This window comes from Rutidosis leptorrhynchoides, chromosome 9 (assembly GCF_046630445.1).
Source record: "Rutidosis leptorrhynchoides isolate AG116_Rl617_1_P2 chromosome 9, CSIRO_AGI_Rlap_v1, whole genome shotgun sequence".
NCBI classification, from domain to species: Eukaryota; Viridiplantae; Streptophyta; class Magnoliopsida; order Asterales; family Asteraceae; genus Rutidosis; species Rutidosis leptorrhynchoides.
This window is the reverse complement of record NC_092341.1, coordinates 92,155,781-92,164,275: the sequence shown is the minus strand read 5'-3', so window position 1 is coordinate 92,164,275 and position 8,495 is coordinate 92,155,781.

The window sequence follows — 8,495 nt, the reverse complement described above, 5'->3', positions numbered from 1 at the left end:
CGTACGAGATGAATCCTGCAACCAGTTCGAGTCCCTCAGATTCTGATAGCTATTCCGATAGTTATTTCGACAGCTATTCCGACATAGATGTTCACCTAAGCTCCGAAAACAGTGTCATCGGCATGAATCAACCAATTAGCCATTGTCAATTCATCTGATGGGTTCGTAGTTGACTTAACTAATGGAAATGCGCAGAAGGCAATCCCTTTCACCAACTGAATTCACCTCTTGACAATGAACCTGAAGCGTTTACCGGCGAACCTGTTCGAGACACCATTTTCAGTCCCATTTCCAGGATAACTCGACAAGATCATATTCTATCCACAATTCTGAACCTTATTCATCCACTCGTTCCGATCGACAATCATCCTGGAGTAATAAGTCAACGAACTTCGCGCTCGAATAATCAATTCGGAGAATATGGTGCAAAATGTACCAGCTTCAGCAACATCACCGGCACAAACAGTACAATCAATAATAGCACCAGTACCATCAACAATCCATGCTTCAATATCATCATATGTACTTTGAGTATGATCTTCGTTCTACGTATCGTTCTACCTCATTTATCTTCGATCGACATGGCGAATATGTAATCTCTAAAGTTTTAGAGATTATTTATTCTAGTTCCAACCGAAAAGCAAATGAGTTTAATATCATATTAACTCATTAAATCCATGAATACATCTGAAGAAAATATATATGTATATATGTTTTCATAAAAATTGTAATTGAAAATTCTCTTGTACAAACTGTTAATGGTGATAATATTTTAACGGGTAGGTAATACCCGGGGACTATTTAAATTTCACATTAATAAGTTACATTGTACGTTCTTCGAATCTGTTTCAACAAGTCATATACTATCCTACTTACATCCACCTATATACAAATCCGTTCACCACAGAATAACCATATTCATCCAATTACATATTTGGATTTTGATCTATCAGAATCCATCAAGTGGCATAACGAAGAAATAATGGACACAATAAAAATTGATTAGAAACAGATTAATTAACAATATGAAATTCTATTAAGAATCCACGCTAACAAAATCCTAGCTAACTGTTAATTCCGTATTACCATTTAATTATCACAGTTTATTTATCGCTATTTATATTCTCGCAATTTTATTTATCGTTATTTAATTTCTGTTATTTACTTTACGCACTTTATTATTCGTCATTTAAATTTCTGTTATTTATTTTTACGCACTTTAAATATCGGGACATGTATACAAGGTTTTGACATATCATATCGACGCATCTATATATATTATTTGGAATAACCATAGACACTCTATATGCAGTAATGATCGAGTTCTCTATGCAGAGTTGAGGTTGATTCTATAATAATATATATACTTTGAGTTGTGATCGAGTCTGAGACATGTACACGGGTCACAATACATATTAATTAATTTGAATATTATATATTAAATTATATATGAATTATTGGACTGTTTACTGTGTACTATCGACTGTGGACTGCCAACTTTGGACAATTAAAATGAATTAAAATACTGATAATAACATATGAAACTAAATAATTCTTCAAGTTTGCCACTTGATTTCATCTTAAACCTCATTTGTATCTTGACGATTACAATATGCGTGCAAACCTTTCATGATTCTTGAAAACACCTCAATCGAGAGGATGAACCAACTGCACATTACCTATGGAAGAAAAGATCAATGCATATTGTTATGCACCTGAAAACTCTCGAAAATTGAGTAAACGTTTAATGCGTAGCTGTGCTAATTCCTTTAGCGTTATTATTATCGAAAATAACTTTGCAATCTCTTTCCAAATTAGCCAATTTTGTCACAGCTCCAACAAGTCAACTTCGACTTTTCGTTCGAAACAACCTTATTATAACCTTGATATATATACGTGCTCTTTTATTGTTACTGGGGAACCTTTCATATTTTACCATATTACCAGCAGACGTACCAGCAACCTCGTTACTTCTTGGTTTAAATCTCTCTAATAAATCATTATATTTATTCATTGAAACCCTATCATATACTCATCCGCATCTTGTAATGAATATTGCCATACCAATTACCGGGAATCAGCTATCAGTACTTTGAAAACTCACAGTATATCTACATCAACAGTTATATGTATCCATACAACATTTATCTCTTAGAATTATGATCTTTCATTCTGAAATTTTGAAAAGGCAGCCAACTTACGAATCAATACATTTAACTTTGAAAAAGCTGAATGAAGCAGCAGAAACTGTAGGCAACCGTAAACGACCTTAGTCGTCGGAAGTTTGATGATAAATAATAATGTGTTGGAAAAGCTCAGAAACGTTGAAACTGGAAAACGGATAGAGTTAACCATGAAGGAGACCAAGGACAAATACAAGGACCATACCCTATATTCAAAGAATCCAGTTAATTCTGGATCCGATGAAATCTTCAACAAATATCTTGCTCCGTACTCATATTAAAATCTTGCGGAAAATCTTTCTTCATCAACCATCGAACTTAGAAATTCCAAAATATCATCACCAATATCTTCGATATTTCTGAGGATATTTTCATAAATATTCTCGTCCGAAATTATATACCTCTTCGTGCTTCCTGTGTATCATTATAATGGAAACATTCAATAGAAAATTTAGTACCGAAAAGCAGATTATGCGAAACTATGAAGAAAGCCGTGGACAAATCACAAAGAATAAGTTTGACTTCAAAGAATCCGAATGATTCAATGTCTGCTAAGGTCTTTAGTGAATATCTTGCTCATTACTCTAAACCCTTGCAGGTAATAGTTTCTATCATCCTCTGATCTTAGATATTCCAAGATATTATCGCATCTTTCATTATAAATATCCTCCATATTTCTGGAGATATTTTTATAACTATTCTTACCTGAAATCATTAATCTATTCGTACTATCAGTGTTACATCATATAGAAACTGTTAGTTTCTATATTCTGTAAACTTTCGAGCTTAAAATATAAAAGTTATTGAAGTAATGTTGGGAACTGATGCATGAGTTAGTATAATATAATGACACTTGATCAACGTGATTATATTACAGTAAGTCATGCTGAGTTTCTAATGGAATGTGATGATTCACAGAACATACCATCATCATGTGCCATGTTACATAACTCTTACATTCTACTTAACTCCTGAACAAATCAAGAAAATGTATTCTTGATGGTTCTATCTTCCGTGATGTTTATAAATTTAAAAATCAAATCGTGCTATCATGTTCCTTCCTGCTTAGAACATTATAATCATTCGAAACTCTATATCTACAAATTCTGGACCATTATTCGCTTGACTTAAAGTCGGGAAGTGAAAACAAAAGCATGGAGCCCCGAAATATAAAGGAGTATACAAAACCCGATAACAACACAGGAATTACAAACCGTGTAGGTCAATGTTTATCGCAACGTAAAGACACGAGAGAATTAAAAACACTATAACCCCCAAGAGCGAAGTAGAAGAAAACAGATTCCTCCGGTGAGATTTGGAAGAGGAGAATGAATGTTGCAATAGTCAGAATAAGAACAATGATTAGAACTGGATTAAGCATTTTCACAATCCTTGGAAATGTAAATCAAGGAAAGAAAATATAGAAGTGGTGAAAATAATGGAACGGTAGAGGTAAATTTATAATAAGAGTATCCGACATAGCAATCAAGGCAGATATCCACATTTAATTTAAGAGATCTTAATTACCGTATTAAACGAAGAATCAGATCTTTCAGATTTCAAAGATTTTCTTTAAATCCCTTGAATTCCGGAATTCAACCAAGACAACTGATGTTATGCGAGGTGTATACGAAATAGTTTATATTTTACTAGGAAAAACTATTAAATACGATACAATTTTACACAAGATATTTATTTATTTATAGAATGGATATACTTAAACCTTGCTACAACACTTATAGGCAGTGTACCTAATCGTACAGTAGTGTAGTTTTTAGTAAGTCCGGTTCGTTCCACAGGGAATCTTTTTTTTTAAACAAAGCTCAACGCTATATTAGTTTACTTTTATAAAAATACAAATATATATATAAGTAATATTATTATTATAAAGGGGGGTTTTTACCGTTTAATGACCGGTTTGTCGATTTTAAAACTTTAGTCGCAGTTAAAACCAAATGTAAAATATTAAAAATAAATACAAGACTTAAATTAAAGCATGAAGTAAATAACGATAAATGAAATTACGAATAATAAAAGTGCGATAAAATAAACTTGCGATAATTAAAAAGTACGATAATTAAAAGTGCGATTAAATACAATAACAATAAAAATGCGATAATTAGAAGTGCAATTAAATATAAAATAAAGGAAATTAAATATGAAATAAAAGAATTATGCTTATTTAAACTTCCGTAATCATGATGTTTGACGTGTTGATTTTAGTTTTATGCCCATGGGTTAATTGTCCTTTGTCCTGGATTATTTAATATGTCCGTCTGGTTTTTGTCCATAACAGTCCATCAGTCATAAATATAAAGTGCGAGTGTCCTCGTCAAATTATCCTTATACCCGAAGTTAAATATTCCAACTAATTGGGGATTCGAATTGTAACAAGGTTTTAATACTTTGTTTAATGAATACACCAGGTTATCAACTGCGTGTAAACCAAGGTTTTACTACTTTGTTAGCAATTACACCAATTACCCTTGAATGTAATTTCACCCCTGTTTTAATTATTCTAGTGGCTATTAATCCATTCCCGTGTCCGGTTAAATGAACGATTATTCGTACATATAAATACCCCGCCCATCGTGTCCGATCGAGTGTATATGGTAATTTATAGGGACGCCCAATTGTAAATCTTTATATTAACATTAACAAACTATCATTTAGTTAAACAAATATAAAGCCCATTAATAGCCCATAGTCTAATTTCCACAAGTGTCGTTCTTTTGTCCAAACCCCAATTATGGTACAAAACCCAATTACCCAATTTTAGTAATTAGCCCAACATCATGATTACTTCATTTTAAATAAGCATAATAATAACTTAGCTACGAGACATTAATATAAAAAGGTTGAACATAACTTACAATGATTAAAAATAGCGTAGCGTTACACGGACAGAATTTCGACTTACACCCTTACAACATTCGCTAACATACCCTTATTATTAGAATTATAATTAAAATTAAAATATAAATTATAAATATAAATATAAATTTTACGTATGAATGAGGAAGAAAAAGATGATGATAAATGCTCAGAATTCGGTTGGCTTTATAGGCAGTTTCTCATTTTGGGGCTCCGCAACTCGCGGCCTTTTTGGCCTTCAAACTCCGCGAGTCGCGGAGTTTGCTTTTACAGCTCAGAGGAGTTTGGCTCTTTGTTTACCGACGGTTTATAATATATATATAATATATATATAATTAATATAATTAATTATATATTATATTATATTTATATACATAGTTATCTTGTAATTTTTAGTCCGTTGCGTCGAGCGTTGAGAGTTGACTCTGGTCCCGGTTCCGGATTTTCGAACGTCCTTGCGTACAATTTTATATTTTGTACTTTGCGTTTTGAATCTTGTACTCTTGTAATTTCGAGACGTTTCTTATCAATAATTGGAACCTCTTTGATTGTCTTTTGTTCTTTTGAGCTTTTTGGTCGTTTGCGTCTTCAATTCGTCGAATCTGTCTTTTGTCTTCACCTTTTATTATTTAAACGAATATCACTTGTAAATAGAACAATTGCAACTAAAAGCTTGTCTTTCTTGAGGAATAATGCTATGAAATATATGTTCATTTTTAGCATTATCAAATATTCCCACACTTGAGCGTTGCTTGTCCTCAAGCAATATCGTCTTGAAATACACGAATCACTTCTTTATTCTTCACACTTTGTACATCAGTGATTTCTATACGGTGGTATGAACAATGGTAGTAACGATATGGTTTACAGTCCCACATGACTATAAAAATTTAGATCCATTAAGGAAATTGGATCTTTATGAAAACATTTGATCTTTTGAAAATTAAATCTAGTTTTTACCCTAGATAAGTTTTCCGGGATAACCCTTTTCCGGTGTTTGCAAAATATTTTTGTGGGTTTGGTGGGTTTCAGATTTGAAAATTTTAGCTCAAAACTTATGGTTTTGTGTTACCCACTTACTAACCTTGTATTTGGAAAGCAACACGTCCAGTTTACTTGTCCCGTATATTACCTTTCAGTAAACTACCGTCCGGTTGTAAAGGAAAGCGTTGAACAAGCAACTGTTAAGGCAATGTCCCCTGACATGCTTTTAATTATGGTTTATAACGTGTCGGACGCAATTACTATCCTTGGTAGGAGTAATAGTAAAGCTCACCCTTATGATTTTTCGGTATGGCACAAGGTCCTGTCTTTGACCACTATGCAACCACCGTTCTTACGGTTGACACCCGATTTAGTTCAGGTGACCTAATGAATTCCAGGTGAATTCCTAGGATTTTACGTTCAATGGTAATGAACGCATTGAAAATAGGGTTTTCAGAAAACAAATCGGTTTTAATTTGATCAAAATATTTTCTCGTTCAAGCTCGAGTTTAGATATCATCGAATTCCATGAGTTTGTAATTCTCAATCTTTAAAGTCAATCTCAAGGATTGAGTAATATCAGTCTTAAAAGCTGATTTTTAATCTTTAAGGAGATTATCCTTTCTGGGGGTCTGATTCATTAGTCTTATCAAGCTAATTTGCATGGTGCCCCCCCATTGTACAAAATAAATCCTTCTCATGGTTAGGATAAATTTGACCACTTGGCGACCCTGTTTAATGCTGAGGTCCGTGGATTTCCTGCTGATTTTAGTGATGACTTTTATAGATTTTTCGTCAACCTACAGCTGGTCTGGACGACATCTTCATGACCTAAATTAAGAAGCGCGTGTCTTTTTCGGAAGACTTTACTTCCTTTTAATGATGGAATTGATTCATCGTGTAGATCCATCTTTTCTTTTCTTTCATTTGGTAAAACAGTTTAGTTTAGTGCAAAGCAAAAGTATTTTCAGTTATTTGTTACAGATATATGTGACATATGTTTAAGATAACTTGGTAAATTTTCCCACACTTGGCTTTTATTTTCCTTTTTATCGTCCTCTATTCCATTTTAAATGAATTTTAACATTTTGGTTTGTTTCTCAATTTATGTCCTTTTTGAGGTAACAATAATTTCGGTGTTAAAACCTAGTTTTATCGTTCATAAATATGTATAAACATGATTTTTTGTTCATTTAATTGAAAATTTTGAAAAATTTTACTAGAATTGGGTAGTCAGTATATAAGACTAGGGCTGTTCTTTTTTATCAGAGAGCACTAGATTCTAATACAACTACTGCTTTACTAGTATTTTTAATGGTAACAAAGTGTATAAAGTAAAAAATTTTAAAATCCGAAAGAATTTAACCCCTTCCCATACTTAAGATCTTGCAATGCCCTCATTTGCAAGAAATCAGTAACAATTTAAATTATTGAGGGTGATTTGTGTGAAAATGATTAAATTTTACCAAAGTTTCCAAATATATTGGCATTTGTTTGCTGAATGATAAATGGTGCACATCATTTGTTCATTCCGTCTTGTTGTTATTTCACATATATTTTGCTTCTTGTCGTCAAAATTAGTTGCTTGTGCTGAACTTAATGCCAGTCTTTGAAAATGCGTTGTTTTACCCTGTTGTGTACATAAGATAAACTGCAAACATATATACATATTTTTGAAGTTTGGTATATTACCCCACATTCAAAAATTATTAAAATTTAAGAATAAAAGTTAGACAATTATAAAAATGATTACAATATTAACAAAAGTATTAAACGTATCAATAATTACAAATTACAAAATAAAAAAAATAATAATAAGTAAACCGAGGATGATACTGGTACCAATAGGGGTTCCAGGCATAACCATAGGTGCTATAGAATGCTTCGGCAGGGTCATACGTAGGATACGGTGGCTGCATCTCTATAGACCAGGGAGGGAAGATGGGTTTTGGTGTAGGTGATAAGGCTAAAAAGGAACATATATTTCAGAGCATTATCCCCCAAGAAAGACAAGATTTTAGTTGCAATTGTTCCATTTTCAAGTGATATTCGTTTATATTAAATAAGTGCGAAGACAAAAGGCAGATTCGACAAATTGAAGACAAAAAGGTCCAAAAAGCTCAAAAGTACAAGATACAATTAAAAAGGTTCAAATTATTGATGAAGAACGTCTAAAAATGACAAGAGTACAAGTTACAAAACGCAAAGTACACGATATAAAATAGTACGCAAGGACGTTCGAAAATCCGGAACCGGGACATGAGTCAACTCTCAACGCTCGACGCAACGGTGTAAAAATTACGAGTCAACTATGCACAAGAATAAAATATAATATTTAAATAATTCATAATAAGAATAATATTAAATAATAAAAAGTTGTTAATTTAGCATAGTTCAGGGGTCGTAAATGAAAATTCAATTTCATATTTTGCCTATAAAAGGCGATGATTATCG